This window comes from Tamandua tetradactyla, chromosome X (genome assembly GCF_023851605.1).
Source record: "Tamandua tetradactyla isolate mTamTet1 chromosome X, mTamTet1.pri, whole genome shotgun sequence".
Taxonomy (NCBI): domain Eukaryota; kingdom Metazoa; phylum Chordata; class Mammalia; order Pilosa; family Myrmecophagidae; genus Tamandua; species Tamandua tetradactyla.
Window position 1 is genome coordinate 29,955,154 of NC_135353.1, and position 19,612 is coordinate 29,974,765.

General features: G+C 38.9%; 1 long non-coding RNA gene across 1 annotated transcript in view; it reads right to left on the reverse strand.

Moving 5' to 3' along the window:
- The window catches only part of LOC143670352 (uncharacterized), a 160,364-nt gene that overhangs the window by 99,208 nt on the left and 41,544 nt on the right, over positions 1-19,612 (reverse strand). The gene's annotated exons all lie outside the window — the stretch shown is intronic.

Sequence of the window (19,612 nt, forward strand, 5' to 3'; positions counted from 1 at the left end):
GGAAACCATCAAGTGTACTAATATATACAAATGGTGTCAATGAAGAATGAAAGGGGCAGAAAGATTTTTGAAGAAATAATGGCTGAAAACTTCCCAAATTGATGAAATACGTGAATCAACACATCCAAAAAGTCAACTTCCTAGTACCGAAATTGGTATTATTTTGCTAGGGCTGCCATACAAATTACCAAAACTGGCTGGCTTAAGACAACAGAAATTTATTCTCTCAGAGTTCTGGAGACTAGAGTGTGAAAAGAAGGTGTCAGCAGGGCCATGCACTCTCAGAAGGCTCTAGGGGAGGAAGGATCCTTATTTGCCTCTTCCTAGCCTCTGGTGGCTGCAGGAAATCCTTGGCATTCCTTGGCTTAAACCATATTGCTCCAGTCTCTACCTTCATTTTAACATGTTCCTTCTTCCCCTGTGTCTCTGTGTGCAAATCTCCCTAATTTCTCTTATAAAGACACCAGTGATTGAATTTAGGGTCCACCCTAATTCAATATTACCTAATCTTAAATTGCTGAAAATATCTTAGTACCAAATAAGGTCATTCACAGGTACAAGGGTTTAGGGCTTCAATATATCATTTTAGCGGAAACAATCCACCCCATTATGGCCTGGAACCAATAAGTCTTCTGGTCTTTGCCAAGGGCCTCTGTGTAAACGTTGGAGGCATGCCTGTAACACTCTACCAGGTAGTTTACAACTCTGCCTTAGCCTCCCTCAATTTCCTGCTAGTTCAGAGTCATAAAGCAAGCAGAGGTAAGACCTTAGGTCTTTTTCAGATCTTTTTGAGCATGAGCACAGCCTGGTTCTTCTAGATTCTGGGAATATTTTGCAGCTTTTCAGAGGTCCTGTAAACATCTCAGTCCCCAAGCTTTCAAGATTTTTGCTTAGCCTGTTGCTGTTCAAAAATCTTATCACTCCTTAAACAGTTGCAAAGTTAATCCATTGCCGCTAATTTTTTGCAACAAACTCTTCTGGGCTTTCGGGGCCGAATGAGCTCCAAGTCAGGTGAAATGAGAAGAGTCTTGCAAGTGAAGTCTTCTAGGGAGCCAACAAACAGTTCAAATAATGGCATTTCTCTGGAAATGAATGTTTGAAGGAGCACCAACTTTGTTCTGCGCCCCCTAGTGGCTACCAGGCTGCTGGTTTTTATTGTTTCTATGGGCTGTTAGATTTTAGACTACCATGGCACTGAAAAGGGAGGATAGGAAAAAGGGCAAGCTAACAAAGATTGCTGTTCTTATGAGATACAACATGTTTTTTCTCGAATAATCACCTCCTGTAACAAGCATTTTGATAATTTTCAGAGCTGAGAAAAAGATTATTCTGTTCAATTTTACGAGTTTTTTCATTGATTTTAGGTAGGAGAGAATTTGGGGGAGTACTTCCTTTGAAAATTTTTCACCGACATTTTCATAGACATCAATTCTTGACTGATTCTATGGGATATTTTCACATTTTCATAAGTGTCACGTTCAGAGAGCCTTTCGTTACCGATTTCTGATTTTGTTGCATTGTGATCTCAGAATACACTCTATTTGATAACTTTATTTTGATATTTCATGGGCATTTTTGTTTTTGCCTGGAATTTTAGAATTAGAAAAAGGCATTATTTGTGTAGTGTAAGTAGAAGTGCTTTAAATTTCACTGGTTTCAGAAATTATTTCATAAAAACATATATATTTTTATTGATATATATTATATATTCACATACTATGTAATCATCCAAAGTGTACAATCAATGTTGCGAACCATTATCATCATATAGCTGTGAATTTATATCACAATAGATTTTTTCTTTTATGAAAAACAATATGTGTATATATATATATATATATATATACACACACACACAATAAATTGTGTATATATTTAGGAATTTAGGTTTTTAATTCTAGCTGCTATAAGAAACTGGAGACCAAAAGAAATATCGATATAATAATTCAGCAATCATATTCATTTGTTAAACCTCACATTCTCTGTATAACTTCACCATCACCTTTGATCTTTCTCCCACTCTTTAGGGGTATTTGGGCTATGCCCATTCTAACTTTTTCATGTTGGAAGGGGCTGTCAGTGAAATGGGATGGGGGCTGGAACTAATTGATATTTTAGAGAGACTGGCCCTTCTGCATTTCAGGACTCATCTGGTCCATCTCATCTGAACATTGTAGGTTTCTGGAAAGTAATCATAGTGCATGGAACCTTTGTAGAAGCTTATATAATGCCCTAGGTGTTCTTTATGACTGGCAGGAATCATTTTGGTTGGGGATTGGCAAGCTATGCCAGGTAGCAAAATCTAACTAAAGCCTGCATAAGAGTGACCTCCAGAGTAGCCTCTCGACTCTATTTGAACTCTCTCAGCCACTGATACCTTATTTGTTACACTCATTTTCCCCCTTTTGGTGAGGGTGGCATTGTTGATCCCATAGCGCCAGGGCTGGGCTCATCCTTGGGAGTCATATCCCATGCCTCCAGGGAGACTTTCACCTCTGGATGTCATGGCCCACATGGGAGAGAGGGCAGTGATTTCATTTGAAGAGTTGGGCTTAGAGAGAGTGAGGGCAACAAAAGAGGTCCTCCAGAAGTAATTCTTAGGCATACCTATAGGTAGAATAAGCTTCTCTGCTATATACATAAGGTTCATAAGGACGAGCCTCAAGATCAAGGGCTTGGCTTATTGATTTGGGTGTCATTTGACACAGTATCAGTGGTTTCCCTGGTGGTAAAATTTAATAGTTCCATATTTTTTCTCCCATCCCTCAAGGGACTTTGCCAATATTTTTGATGATCACCTTAGTATACTGTGGGATGTATCCAGGCATTACATTAAGCTATGCAGGATTAAAGGCCCTCATTCTTATTCTGGGCTCCCTGTGTTTGTACCATTTAAATGATCTATCCAAACAGGCTGAGTTAGATTATATGCTACAGAAAACTTATATTCTTGACAAAATAAACCTTTCGTCTTTTGGTCTCTAAGAGTAGATGAGGTTCTAAAATATAGACAATGTCTTTCTTACCTCTATATTCTGAATTACCTTAATCCCAACCTGATCAGCTTCATCCTTAGCTCTAATACCAGGTGATGCATTTATGAAACAGCCTCTCAAACTCCAGACATAGCAATTACCATTCGGACTAAATGTGACTGCTATAAGAGTTTACAATGTAGGCCCCTGTTTTCTTATAAGTATTTTCTAATGAGACTATACAATATTTATTTCTGGCTTATTTTGCCACACCAAATGTCCCACAGTTTCATTCAACATGTTGCATGCCTCACAACTATGTTCCTTTTTATAGCAGCACAATATTTAATCATATGTGTATGCCATTGTTCGCCAATCTACATCTCAGTCAGTGCATCTTTTAGCCACCTCTATTCACTGGGCATCATGTGTAATATTCAAAGTCAACAGTTCATCAACACTCTCAATTTTAGATAATTTCATTTCATTGTTCCCAAGAGAAAGACAACCAATAAACACACTCTCAACAACTAGAAAATCCCAAACTCCCATTAACTCTTATCCCTCCCCCCATTATTTACCCCTGCTGTTGCTGTGGTACTGTTGATGTTTTCCTGTTAAACATAGCCCATAGCATGCAATAACAGTTTTACCCCTATACCCCAAACTTAAATACTCTTTGTACAAGATTCATAACTTTGCAGTAGTTCACGGAATAACTTATTTGCATTTGTATGGTTAATCAGTGGGATACATGGGTCTATACAACCCTTTCAATCATATTTACCTTCAAAATGGTAATATTACTTATAGAGTCACTGGTGAACCATCTTCACTTCTACCTATTCCCTTACATTTAAGTTCAACTTCATTAGCTGCACATTCACCCATCTCTAGCCTCCACGTTATATTATAAGCCTCTGATTTTACTAGTACCATGGTCATAAAAGTGGAATCAAATAGAATCTATCCTTTTTTGTCTGGCTTATTTCACTCAGCACTATGTCCTTAAGGCTCATCCATCTTGTCGTGTGCTTCAGGGCTTCATATCATTTTACTGCTGCATAATATTCCATAACACATTTTGTTAATCCACTCATCTGTTGATGGGCACTTTGGTTGTTTTCATCTTTGGGTCATTGTGATTAATGCTGCTATAAACATTGGTGAGTAAATGTCTGTTCATGTCACTGCTTTCAGCTCTTTATGATGCTTTTCAGCTCATATGACCTGGCAATACAACATATAGTTGTATAGGGTAACTATACATAGGGTAACTCGATATTCAGATTCCTAAGGAACTGCCAAACTGTCTTTCATAGTGTGTGTACCATTATACATTCCCACCAGCAGTGCATAAGGGTCCCAATTTCTCCACATCCTCTCCAACACTTGTAGTTTCCTGTTTGTTTAATAGCAGCCATTCTTATAGTTTTGAGGTGGTATCTCATGGTCTTGATCTGCATTTTCCTTATAGCTAATCAAAATGAGCATCTCTTCACATGATTTTCAGCCACCTATTTTTGCTCTTAAGAAAAAATGATTATTCATATCTCTTTTTTTTTTGTATGCTGTATGGCAGGGTCACATTTCATTATTCTTCCATGTGAGTATCCATTATTGCAGCACCATTTGTTGAATTTTTGTTTGATTGTTTATTTGTTTTTTGGGAAGTGCATGGGCCGGGAATTGAACCCAGGTCTCCCCATGGTAGGTGAGAATTCTACCACTGAACTACCCTTGCACCCCAGCCTTTTCATATCTTTAGTCTGTTTTATTATTTGTTCTCTTGTTATTGAGTTATATGATTTCTTTATGTGTACAGGATATCAAACCTTTTCCTGATGTGTGATTTCCAAGTATTTTCTTCCATTGAGTTGGCTGCCTTTTCACCTTTTCTACAAAGTCTTTTGAGGCACAAAAGCATTTGATTTTGAGGAGTTCCTGTTTATTTTTTCTTCTGTTGCTTGTGCTTTACATATAAAGTTTAGGAAGCTACCTTCTATTAAGAGTTCTTGAAGATATTTCCCTACATTTTCTTCTAGAAGCTTTATGGTGCTAGTTCTTATATTTAGGTGTTTGATCCACTTTGAGTTAATTTTTATACAGGGTGTAAGGTAGGGGTCCTCTTTCATTTTTTTGGCTATTGAGATCCTGTTCTCCCATGTCCACTTATTGAAAAGACTATTCTGTTCCAGTTCAGTGATCTTGTCAAAAATCAGTTGACCATAGATTTGGTGGTCTATTTCTGCACTCTCATTTTAATTCTATTGGTCAATACTTCTATCTTTTGTGTCAGTACCATGTTGTTTTGACCACTGTGGCTTTATAAGAAGTTTTAAAATCAAGGAGTGCTAATCCTCCCACTTTATTCTTTTTTGGTTGCTTTTAGCTATTCAGGGTCTCTTTCCCTTCCAGATGAATTTGGTAACTAGCTTTTCCAAGTCTTCAAAGTAGGTTGTAGGAATTTTGATTGGTACTGTGTTGAACCTGTAGATCAATTTGGGTAGAATTGACATCTTAACTATATTTAACCTTTCTATTTATGAGCAGGGAATGTCTTTCCACCTATTTAGATCTTCTTTGATTTCTTTTAGCAATGTTATGAAGTTTTCTGTGAACAAGCCTTTGCATCCCCAGTTAAGTTCAGTCCTAGGTACTTGATTCTTTTAGGTGCTATTTTGATTGGAATTTCTTCCTTAACTGACTCCTCAGTTAGGTCACTGTTTGCATATAGAAACATTACTGATTTTTGCACATTAATTTTATATCCCACCACCTTGCTGAATTTGTTTATTAGATCAAGTAACTTTGTTGTAGATTTCCCAGGATATTCCAAGTATAGTTTCATGTCATCTGCAAATAATGAAAGTTTTACATCTTCCTTTCCAATTTGCATGCCTTTTATTTCTTTGTCCTGCCTGATTGCTCTAAGCTAGAGCTTCTAATACAATGTTGAATAATAATGGTGACAGTGGGCATCCTTATCTCATTCCTGATCTTAGGAGGAAAGTTTTCAGTCTCTCTCCATTGAGTATGAGGCTGGCTATGGGTTTTTCATATATGCCCTTTATCATATTGAAGAAGTTACCTTTGATTCCTATCGCCTGAAGAATTTTTATCAAAAAAAGATGTTAAATTTTGTCAAATGCTTTTTCAGCATCAATCGAGATGATCATGTGATTTTTCCCTTTCGATTTGTTAATGTGCTATATTACATTAATTGATTTTCTTGTGTTGAACTGTCCTTTCATTCCTGGTACAAACCCCACTTGGTAGTGGTGTATAATTCTTTTAATGTGTTGTTGGAGTCTATTTGCTTATATTTTGTTGAGAATTTTTGCATCTGTATTCATTAGGGAGATTGGCCTGTAGTTCTCCTTTCTTATGGTATCTTTACCATGTTTTGGTATTAAAATAATATTAGCTTCATAAGTTGAGAGTTAGATACTGTTCCTTTTTCCTCAGTTTTTTGGCAAAGCTTGAGCAGTACTGACGTTAGTTCTTTTTGGAATGTTTGATAAAATACCCCTATGAAGCCACCTGGACCTAGGCTTTTCTTTGTAGGAAGATTTTTGATGACTGATTGAATATCTTTACTTGTGACTGGTTTGTTAAGATCTTCTATTTCTTCTTGACTCAGTGTGGCTTGTTCATTGTTTCCAGGCATGTGTCCATTTCATGTAAGTTGTCTAGTTTGTTGGCATATAGTTGTTCAAAGTATCCTCTTATGATTTTTTTATTTTTTCAGGGTCTGTGATAATGACTCCCCTCTCATTTCTGATTTTTTAAATTTGTATCATCTCTCTTTTTTACTTTGTCAGCCTTGCTAGTGGTCCATTGATTTTATTGATTTTCTCAAAGAACCAACTTTTGGTTTTATTAATTCTTTCTATTGTTCTTTTGTTCTCCTATTCATTTAGCTGTGCTTTAATCTTTGTTATTTCTCTTCTTCTAAAGCTTTGGGGTTAGTTGCTGTTCTTTTTTTCACATTCCTCCAGATGAGCACGTAAGTCCTTGATTTTTGTTTTTTCTTCTTCTTCTTTTTTTTTTTCGCATGTGCAGGCTCTGGGAATCGAACCTGGGTCTCCGGCATGGCAGGCAAGAATTCTGCCACTGAGCCACCATCACGCCGCCCTCTTCTTTTTAAATACACGTATTTATGGCAATAAATTTCCCTCTCAGCCCAGCTTTTGCCACAGCCCATAAGTTCAGATATGTTATATTCTCATTTTCATTCATCCCCAGATAACTACCAATTTCTCTAGCAATTTCTTCTTTGACCTACTGGTTGTTTAAGAGTGTGTTATTTAATCTCCATATACTCATGAAAGTTCTCATTCTTTAATGGTTATTGATTTCCAGCTTCATTCCACTGTAATCAGAGAAAATGCCTTGAATAATTTCAATTTTTTAAATATCTATAAAGACCTATTTTTGTGCCCCAGCATATAATTTATCTGGAGAATCTTCTATGAGCACTAGAGAAGAATATATATCCTGGTGTTTTGGAGTGATGATCTATATATGCCTGTTAGATCTAATTCATTTATCAAATTGTTTAAATTCTCTATTTCCTTGTAGATCCTCTGGCTGGTTGTTCTGTCTATAGGGGAGAGTGGTGTACTGAAGTCTCCTACTATTATTGTTGAAACATTTATTGCTCCCTACAGTTTTGCCAATGTCTTCTCTCATGTTCTTTGGACCTCCTTGATTGGGAGCATAAATATTTATGATTGTTATTTCTTCCTGGTGAATTGTCACTTTTATTAATACACAGTGTCCTTTTTTCTTTCTTATGATATCTTTATATTTACACTCTACTTTGTCTGATATTAATAGAGCTACTCCTTCTTTCTTTTGGTTACAGCTTCATGGAACTTTTTCCATCCTTTTACTTTCAATCTATTTGTATCCTTGTGTCTAAGATGAGTCTCTTGTAAGCAGCATATAGCTGGATTATATTTTTTAACCCATTCTCCCAATCTGCATCTTTTACTTGGTAAATTTAGTCTGTTAACATTCAAAGTTATTACTGTAAAGGTGTTACTTAAATCCAACATCTTATCCTTTGGTGTTTATTTGTCAGGTCTATATAATCTTTTCCTTCTTTCTCTTTTTATCCCTTAAGTTACCCTTACTGGCACTCTTCAATACTGTACTCTCCTACAGACCTTCCTCTTCTTTTTTTTGCAGCCAGCAGAAATCCCTTTAGCATTTTTTGTAGGGTTGCTCTCTTGTTGACAAATTCTCTCAGCATTTGTTTGTTTGTGAAAACTTTAATCTTTCCCTCAGTTCTGATGGACAATTTGCCTGCATACAGAATTCTTGGCTAGAAGCCCTTCTCTTTCAGGGTCTTATATATACTATACTGTAAGAATTTGAGAATTTTGCCACGCAAAGGAGGACTCCAAGAGACGTTCTCTCATGCAACACGCAAGGGGTTTATTTTCCACACATGTGTGGGGCTCGCTGAACATGCAGGAACAGAGAGCCCCGAACCTAAGTCTGCAAAAGCTTTTTAAAGGGTAAGATGAGGGGGGTGGGGGTTGAGCATGGGTCACAGGTGCTGTTTTGCAAAAAAGCAGATAAGAACAGTTTTACAATAAGCATTTCTTAACAGTTTTACAACAAGTAACCTTGGCGCCAGGATTGTTTATCTTCAGCCTGATGGGGCCCATAATTCTTTTCTTTATAATTCTTAACTCACACCAAATGCATAGCCGTGAATATAAAATGACACAAATGCTTTTGCTGGATATTTCAGAAGCTAAAATATACGTAAATAGCTAAATTAAGCAGGAAAAATTAGCTACTGTTAAGCTTTATAAAATTCCCTTTTACAATACCACTGCCTTCTTGCCTCCATAGTGCCAGTTGAGTAGCCTGAACTCAGTCTTAAGTGGTTACCCTTGTATGTAGTAGATTTTTTTTCTCTTGCAGCTTTCAGGACTTTCTGATTCTCTTCAACATTTGACAGACTGATTTATATGTGTCTTGGGGAAGGCCTATTTGGATTTATTCTATTTCGAGTTCGTTGGGCTGCTTTGATTTGCATATTTATGTCTTTTATAAGGGTTGGGAAGTTTTCCCCCCATTATATCCTCAACTAATCTTCCTAGCCATTTACTCTTCTCTTCTCCTACTGGGGCACCAATTATTCTTATATTTGCAAGCTTTGCTTTGTCTATCATTTCCCTGAGATCCAATTCAAATGTTTCCTTCTTTTTTGCCATTTGCTGTTCTGAGTGTTCAAAATCAGTTATCCTGTCCTCTAGATCACTTATTCTTTCTTCCATCTCTTCAAATTTGGTGTTGTGTGCCTCTAGCATGTTTTTAATTTGGTCAACAGAGTCTTTAATCTCTGTGATATCTGCTACTTTTCTATTTATTCTTTCAAATTCCTCTTTATGCTTGTCAAGTGTCTTCTTGATCTCCTTTATTGTCACTAGCCATCCTATTACTTTATTTAGTAGAGTTATATGAACTTCTCTGATCAGTTGTTCCAAAATCTGTGTCTCCTGTGGTGTTTTAATTTGATCATTAGGCAGGGCTGTATCTGTCTACATCTGCATATGTTTAGTGATCTTCTGTTGCCTTCGAGGGCTGTAAATATCTTGATAGGCTACTTTGGGAGTTGATTTCCTTCAGTAGTCTAGAGCTTTGTATTTGTGGCATGGATGTGGAGCAGGATGCAGGGCATGGGGTGGGGCACAGTGTGTGGTGATGAGTTGTGGCACAGGTATAGCCAAAGGTCGGGGACACTACACTGGTGCCTATGAGTGTGAGGTGCAGATCCTGGGTTGTGGGACTGTGGTGTGGGGGCTGTGGGGGTGAGGTGCAGCTCAGCAGTCCTTAGAGTGCAGGAGAAGGGTACAGCATGGAGGATACAGAGGCAGGGCAGAGCAGAGGCAGGTGGGGGGCTGTGCAGATGCCCGGGGCTGTCGCTTAGGCAGGATGTGGGTGGGCACGTGGATCATGGTGGTGGTGGGTATCAGGTTATGGGGTATGGGGCCCAGGGGTGGGGGCACAGGGAGGGTAGGGCACAGATGTATCTTTGAGCAGGGGCAGGGGGCCAAGGGGGCCAAGATGCGGATGTGCAGATGTGTAGGGATGGGGCACAAGTCTGGGGGCTTGCAGGATGTGGGGCAGGGGCAGGTGATGTAGGATGGTTGGGGCCCTGGCGCGGGTGCACAGGTGTTGGGAGGGTGGTGGGACAGGGCACAGGGCAGGGGTGCCTGGATGTGTGGGTGCCTGGTAGGGATGGTGTGGCCACGTGTGTGCATGTGTGTAGGTCTGTGGGGCATGGCCCTAGTGTGTGTGTGCACAGAGCGCAGGGGCAGTGGGGTGGGCTGCACCTGGGTGAGATGGGGGACGATGTGGCCTGGATGCACAGGTCAGCTTTTGCCCAGAACTTGGGGATATGGAGGGGCTGCACGCATGCACGTGCATGGATCTGGGGGCATCTGAACACTGATGTATGCATGCACAGAGCTCAAGGGGGTCAGGGGAGGGTGGGGGTGGTGGTGTCGCGTTTGCATGACTGTATGGGCAGGGGGCCGGTGTGGTCCAGGTATGAAAGTGAGGGCCTGAAGCCCGGATGCGCAGGAGACCTCCTACAGAGGGCAAGGAGGGCGTGGTGGAGTCTAGACGTTGCATGCTGGTCTTGGGAGGGGAGGGGGAGGACTGTGCGCTTGCCCAGGAAAGGTGAGTAGGGCTGGGGCAGGTGTGCATGCATGCGAGTGTCAGGGCTGTGGGGCGGGTACAAGCATGGCAGGGGGGGTCGGGGGGTGCTTAGAGTGCGGTGGTGAGGGCGGGTGATGCGGTTCAGGTGCGTGGGGTGTGGTGGAAGTTAGGGGTCGCGGGTTGGGGACAGCGTGCACGAGTGTGGTGCATTCAAGAACTGCGGCTTGGCTTACTTGCTTGTCCCTGACTCCCTGTGCCTGAACTCTTGAGGCCTCCAGGCTTCCATCTGGAAATGGGCATGCTTGGCTGCTTGCACTAGCTGGATCCTATTCCTTCATCTTCCTGGAACTCTATGTCTTATATATTTGAATCAACTTTCATGGTGGAGTCCAGACATAGACAATGATGAATGTAATCAAATATTTCTATGCTGGTTGAGTATTTTACAATGTTCAAGGGACAAGGTTCTAATATGGGTTTTGATGTCAAACTAACCTAGATTCAAATTCCAAACCTTACTACTATTAGATATGTGACTTTGGCCAAGTACCTTAATATCCTTAGATAACTTTTGAAGAAAAATTTCATGATATTGGGCTCAGTGTGAAACAGACACCATCCACTCCAGAAGATCTGATTATATTTTTTAACCAAATTTGGCTGACTTTTACTTGCTTCATTGTCATTTGCTTCTTTGTGAATAAAAGGTAATGCCATTTTCACAGCTCTGGAAAAAGAAAAGTTAACGACAGCAACATTCCAGTATCTTGACAGTTCTATTGGCTGAAATCTGGTTAATTGAGGTTTTACTTAACATTGATAACTGAAAGTTGACTTTAACCTAGAGAAAAAACCTTTTGATCCTCTAAATATGTAATTATGAAAGGAAAAGAAATGTATTGAGGCTAATCACTCATGCAAGGGTCTGAGAGAAATTCTGTATTTAACTTTTTATTTTAAGGGACTTCTGAAAAAGAAATACATCCAGTTAAGATTTTTTTTCAAATGAACCCAAATTAAGCCTCCTAATTCATTCATTTACTTCTCTTGGTTAAGTGTGTTTTGTGTTGAAATACCACTATAAGAAGAATAGGAAATCTTAAGTCAATTTGGGAGTAATTAAGCACCATTAACAGGTAATATGAATTCCGTATTCATTGCCCTTAAATGCAATCCTGCCTTTGAGAGTTTAACCTTTTCTTAATAGCATCATTTGGCATTAAGATAGGAAGAGTGAATCATTAGTAAAATTCAAGCCAACAAATTCTACTTGTAAATGTGTGTTCAACTTTCAACTCTCTTAATCCATTTTAGCTGTTCATCACTTTCATCTCCCATTCTCTTCAACTCTTCCTCATGTCTCACTTCTACATAGTAGACAGGAATACAGTAGCACAGATTTTATGTAGTGTGCAGATATGTGTAAATACTTGTACTTATTTATGTACATAACATGTATGCTTCCTTTGAATGCATACTTTGAGGTGTATAAAATGTATCCACACATCTCACTTATTTATCACTTTAGCCCTTTGTACTCAGTGTCGTTGTACCCATTGTTACCTTCAGAAATGAGGAAGCCTAGTCTTTTCAGTCCACTTTAAATTAAGTCTTTTTTGCCTCCTCCCCATTATTTACATACCATTCCATAATTTAAACATAAAAATAAGGGCTTTTCCTTTTGGGGCAATGCACTTATTTTATTGGAGATCAGGGGCCCACATTTTTTACCTTTATCTTTGGGAATTGCCTTCAAAGCCCAATCTTATGGTAGAAAATTTTGGTCCCCGTGGGAGTGAATTTAAATTTTGGAAAGGTCACACAGTCTCCCAAAGCCAGGACGGATGAATAATTGGGGGGGGAGGAGCTGTGATCAAGCTAGGTAATGCTGTTTTTGTTCAGTGACTAGGTGTGGATGTGAAGGAATGAATGTGCTTTTCTTTTATGACTCAGAAATTGGCTCTAAAGGTATTTCCCCAAGAGGAGTTCCAAAATATGAAGTGCTGGCAGTGAAGAGGCTACTTTAGAAAGACAAAGGTGATTTAGTGCTGAGAGGTTTGGTGAAACAGAATCATCTCATTGCTTTTCAAGCAGGCCGTGGCAATTAAGAGACCAGCTTGTTTCCTGAGGATTTAACTATGAGTTTACCTTTGCTGAACCCAACTTCTCTAAAACAAATCTTTAAACCATTCAGCAGTAGTCACCTATTTTGAACATTCTTAGCCCTGCCTATTTAAGTATTATTTGGACTCTTCAATTCCCTCAATAGGAATTATCCAAGGTCCAAAATGAAGATTCATTTGAAAGACCTGCTAATGTAGGAAATACCTTAGTGAAGAGAAATGCCACTGTTGACGGGATGGAAGAATGTCAAAAGTTAGGTAACTTACTCCAAATCTGTCAAGTATAAAAAGCCTTGGTGCATGTAGATTAGACTGTGATGACTGAAATGATGACTCAGTTCAGGTCAGAAAAATGAATGTACTTGGTATCACTCAGCATCCTTTTAATTCTGGGTGATCACAGTGTGAAAGGACTTTAAGTAAGGATCCAGTATCTGAGCATGCTGAGAAATAGATAATGGAATACTGGAGAAATCATACATTTTAGTATTTAGATCGTATATTTTAGTATTGGGTTGCCTTTCTTCTTTACCACTGAACTGCAACCAACTCGGTGGCAGAGTATGTAGTGTGCTACACAGCAGCAGTGGAAGAAGAGGAGGTGGCTTTCAATTCTTTCCCATAGGGTCACCAGATTTTCATACTCCACCTTCCCTTGTAATGCTTCATCTGGAAAGAGCAAGCATCTGGAAATTAACTCAGTGTTTGGTTAAGGTTCTTGGAAGCTACAAACCTAGGGCTGTCGGCTTTGGGTTTTTCCATTGTGTTGTGTAATGGCACAGTTAAGGGGTTTAGCCTTTGGCCCATATTCAGTAAAGGAAAATACAAGTACTCCTTTGAGGATGTTCACTCGTGATTAGAGTTTTCTGCTATGGCATATTGTCCCTTGAGGGACAAGGAGCCTTCAGAAGATAGTTTGGGCCAGAGAGAATCACACTTAATGTATGTTTTGATGTTTTACTTTTAAAGCCAAGGCTGGAATGCTCTTTTCCATTTGGGTGTTGATCTAAGCCTTAGTCATTCATTTTACATTGTTTTGAACCATCTATTTAAATTTCACCACCTTTCCTCATACTCTCCTCTTGGGTCTGAATTCTAGATCTATTAAATGAACTGTTTCATAGAAACAGCATTAAGAGAAGCCAGTTGTCCTTCCATGTTTCCATTTGTCCCTCCTTCTCCACCCCTTCTTCCCTCTCCCTCTCCCTCCTTTCTTTCCCTCTACATCCTCACTCTCTCTCTCTCTCTCTCTCAGTACAGGTGGGTCTTGTATCTGTGTGTGAGTGTTGAGACCTTTTAAATCTCTCATAACACCAGAAGTAAAAGAAAAAAACAAACTTACAATGTACTACCTACATATACTACATTTTTCAAAGTTGCTTTTTATCTCCAATCTTAAGTAAAATACAAAAATCTAAACAGTATGAGAATCACACTCCCATTTAATGGTGATGCGAGCAGCCAGAACTTTCCAGCAACTGGCAGAAGTTGCAATTAAAAGCGGAATCTGGGGAAACCTATACTGACCAGGAAGCTGCAGTCAAAAGCTGGCTGCTTAAGTCTTCAGACACAGGGGAAAGGATGCTGGTGTTGCTTAGAAATAATTCACATATGCTAATTGCAGCCATAAATAGTTGTGAAAAAAAGAGAATGTTGGGCTTGGATCTGCTGCTCTTGGCCTCAGCACATTATCAGTTTTTGTGCATATGAGGTACAGGGTCCAGATTTTACCACAAAGGTACACCAGGGAAAAACTACCATACATGGTATGTCTTTAAGGAGCTGGAAGATATTTTTTCTTTTTCTTTTTCTTTTTTTTTTTCTTCATGGGCAGGCACCGGGAATTGAACCTGGGTTTCCGGCATGGCGGGTGAGAACTCTAAGTTTACCTTTGCTGAACCCAACTTCTGTAAAACAAATCTGTAAACCATTCAGCAGTAGTCACTGAGCCACCGTGGCCCACCCTGGAAGATATTTTTTTAATACAGTGACACAAGTGGAGAAACGCAAATTTCAAAATTTTCTCTTTCTCTTTGCCTTAGAAAAGAAAAAAGCAGATCCCAGTTCATGTGATGGAGGAGACAAAGATGGGATAAAGTAGGCGGAGGCAGTGTATGACATATAGGAGCTTGAATCCACTCACCTATAATTTCCCATATTCTTCTGAATCATTCTGCTACCTGTTATTTAATTTATACAACATTCGGTTTTAATCAAGAGTGGGGAGGTATTGATTCAGTCAGTAGCTGAGAGTTCTTAGAAGATATCCAGTCCACATTTGTGCCTCCATTCATTCATTTATTTATCAAACATTTTTGAGTGTTCGCTACCTTCAAGTGAATAGAAATACAAATATAAGACAGTACCTGCTCTGAAAGAGTTTGAAGCCTAGTAGGGGAGACAGAGATGTTAAAAGAGCATTACTAGACAGAGTGGAAAGTGCAGGGATTGAGCAGCATCCCACATACAGTGGATTACAGAAGGGAGGATGATCACTTTTGCCAAAATATGCTAAAAAAATTATCCACAGGGCAGGTAACATCATTACTGACAAGAGAATGAAGTCTGGAGAGGGGAAATGAGATGCCTGAGGTCTGTGTGGGAGGCAGAGTTTGACACCAATTTGCCATTACCATAAAGGCTTTTGGTGTTGCACCTCAGCACAGTAACAAATCAGTATGGCCTTCATATACTAAAAGCACTCCACGGGAAAAAAATATTTTCCTGTGTGACATGAGATGTTAGAGGGAATAATTAAGATGATTCAGTGCTCCCTCTAACCTAGCCTCTCTCCCCAGGCTTATTCTGCTCAGCCAGAAGCACTTAAGACAGCTTAGACTTTGGATGTTCATGAAGCTTTTTCAAGTGGACAACAGGGTCAATGGTCTGGCTATAAGAGTAAAGTCTTTGGACTTGTAAAAGGCTGTATTTCTAAACATCCATAAATGAGGCCTCATATTACCTAGTATATATTGTTGCCCATATCAGGGAATAAAAAGGAGCTCATTTTCATGGGACAGGATGGCCAAGGAGCAGCATTATTGCACAAAGGGGAAAGAATGTCCCCAGCTTTTCAATTAACCTGGGCACCTCATTCCCCCAACATGCTACCAGCCATTTTCCTGATATATTACTGGAGTTACTCACATGATCAAATTCAAGGGGATTCTTCAATAATTTAAAAAATTTTTTTGAGTTATATTATATATTCATGTACCATAAATTCATCCAAAGTGTACAGTGATTCACAGTATCATCATATAGCTGGCATTCATCATCAAATTGATTTTTGAACACTTTCATTATCCCCCAAATTAATAAAAATTAGAAAAATTAAAAATAAAAGTATAAAAGAACACCCAAAACATCCCATACCTGCCATACCTCCTATTGTTTGTTTATTCTTTTTTCTTTTTTTTTTTTTTTTGCTCATCTGTCCATACATTGAATAAAGAAGTGTTAGTTACAAGGTTTTCACAATTACATGAACACACCTTAAAAGCTGTATAGTTATTCCATCATCTTCATCATTTTCAAGAATCAAGGTGATTAGATTACAACGAAACATTTTCAGGTATTTCCCTCTAGGTACTCCAATATCCCTCCAAACCGAAAAGGGATTTATATATTGCATAACCTCCAGAAAGACCTCTTGACTCTATTTGAAATCTCTCAGCCACTGAAACTTTATTTTGTTCCTTTTCTCTTCCTCCTTTTGGTCCAGAAGACTTTCTCACTCCCATTAGGCCAGGGTCCAGCTCACCCCAGGAGTCATGATGCCCATTGCCAGGGAGTTTTATGCCCCTGGGAGTCACATCTCACGTAGTGGGGAGGGAGACAGTGAGCTCACCTTTGGAATTGGCTTAGAGAGAGGCCACAACTGAGCAACAAAAGAGGTTCTCTGCAGGTGACTCTTAGGCATAATCATAAGTAGGCTTAGCTTCTCCTTTGCAGAAGCAAGATTGATAAGGGTAAGTTCCAAGATCAAGGTCATAGCCCATCAAATTGGCAGTTCCCAGTGCTTGTGAGAATACCAGGTCTTCTGCAGATGGGGAAGTTTAATAACCATCTTTCCCCCCAGTCCCTCAAGGGGACTTTGCAAATACTTTTTAAACTTCTGCTCAGATGACTCTGGGATGTGCCAGAGTATCACACCAACCTGTAAAAACCAATAAGTTCTCACTCCCTATTAAATGTTTCATGTAATCATGGTGTACAAATAAGGTAACCATACAAGTTAAATTAGACAGTGTTACAGAAAATATAACTTTTGCACCAAATAAACATCTCTTCCTTTGGACTCACACAGAAGTTGAAATTTCAAAATACAGTCAATATCATCCTTTACCCTTTAGTCTGATTTACCTTAGTCCTACCCAGATCAGCTTCATTCATCTCTAATCGAAGTCTGATCACTTTTTCAATGTTTTTAACAGTTGCTTTATGGGGTGATGCTGACTTTCATAGCTACAGAACTCTATTTCCAAGTCTCAGGTGTCACACAAATACCTGAAATTCCAGGGAGTGACCAGGTTATATACAAAGAGCTAAGCTTCTTAGAATTTAGAAATAACACTTACAACTGAGGAGTAGATGTGACTTCTGTAAGAGCTTACAATCTAGGAACCTTTACAATAGGCCTTAATAGATAACCTATGCACTTGAATTCAGGTCTCATAGTTTGCACATTACAGTTAGTCCATATTAGTGAGGCATTATAATATTTGCCTTTTTGTTTCTGGATTATTTCACTCAATTTACTACCCTCAAGGTTCATTTACCTTATCACATGCCTCACAGGTTCATTCCTTATTGCAGCCACTCAATAGTCCATTGTATGTATACACCACAATTCCCCATCCATTACTCAATGTACCCTTAGGCCACCTCCATCCATTGCAAATCAGGAGCACTGCCGCCACAAACAACAGTGTGCAAATGTCCATTCTTGTCCCACTCTCAGATCCTCCAAGTATACACCTAACTATGGGGTTGTAGGACCAAACCACAACCCCACCCCTAACTACCACACTTCATAGCCACCGGAGAGGCTGCACCACTCTAACTTCCCTACCAAACAGTGAATAGGTACATCTCTCTCTTTCTCTTTCTCCACATTTTCTCCAGCACTCATATCTCTCTGTTCATTTTTAAGTGGTTTTATTCACACATCATATAATCCAATTTAAGTAAAACATCAAAGGTTCCTGGTATAATCACATAGCCTTGACTTCACCATATTCACATCCAATGGAAGCATATTATGATGTTACTGTTAACCATAGACCCCAGTTTACACTGATTGCATTCTCTCCCAGACACCATCCCATTTTAAACACTTTGCAATGTTGACATTCATTTGTTCGCCCTCATGCAAAAACATAGTTATATTTGTATATTTAATCACCCTCATTGTTGACTCTAAGCATCGTTAAGTATTACTGTTCCATTCTTCATCTTTTATGTTTCCTTCTGGTGTCATATATGCCCTCTGCTTTCCTTACTCAACCATACTCACACTCAGCTTCGTACAGTATTGTGTTACCATCAGATAGCACTGTGTTATCCATTTCTGAATTTTCCCAATCAGTCCTGTTGCACATTCTGTATTTCTTCAGCACCAAATGCCCAATCTTTACCTTCTTTCAATCTCCTGGTAACCTGTGTTCTTAACTTTAACTCTCAAAATTCACTTATTAATGTTAGCACATATAAGTGAAATCATACAACATTTTTTCTTCTGTTTCTGGCTAATTTCACTCAGTATACTGTCCTCAAGGTACATCCATGTTGATACATGCTTCATGAGTTTATTCTGTTTTCCAAGAGTGTAATATTTCATCATATGTATATACCAGCTTGTTTAGCCACTAATCCATTGATGGACATTTGAGCTATTTCCATCCCTTGGCAATCATAAATAATGCCACTATAAATATTGATACACAAATGTCTCTTTGTGTCCTTGCCTTCAATTCCTCCAAATATATAACTAGTAATGGGATTGCTGGATCATATGGCAATTCTGTACTTAGTCTCTTGAGGAACCACCAAACTGCCTTCAAGAGTGTTTCACCATTCTACATTCCACCAACAGTGAATAAGTATGCCTCTTTTTCCACATCCTCTCCAGCACTTGTCATTTTCTATTTTTTGTTAATGACCATTCTAGTAGGTGTGAGATGATAACTCACTGTGGTTTTGATTTGCATTTCCCTAATAGCCAGTGACGTTGAGCATCTTTTCATATGTTTTTGAGCTATTTGTATGTCTTCTTCTGAGAAGTTTCTGTCCAGATCTTTTGCCCATTTTTTAAATTGGCTTTTTGGACTTTTGGTTGTTCAGTTGTAAAATCTCTTTATATATTCTGGATATTTAATATTTATCTGATATGTGTTTTCCAAATGCTGTTCCCCATTTATATAGGCTGCTTTTTTTTTTTCCTGACAAAGTCCTTTGATGCACAAAAGCATTTAATTTTGATGAGATCCCATTTATCCATTTCATTGCTCTTTCTTTGGGTGTAAGGTCACATACAAGAAGATCACAAGATCTATAAGATATTTCCTTATATTTTCTCTTAAAACCTTTATGTTCTTAGCTCTAATGTTTAGGTTTTTTCATCCATTTTGAGTTCATTTTTGTATAAGGTATGATTTATGGGTCCTCTTTCATTGTTCTAGAAAAGGATATTTAGTTCTCCAAGCACCATTTGTTGAAGAGACTGCTCTGTCCCAATAGAGTGGACCTGACTGCCTTATCAAAGACCAATTTTCCATAGATGAGAGTGCCTATTTCTGAACAATCAATTCAATTCCCTTGGACAGT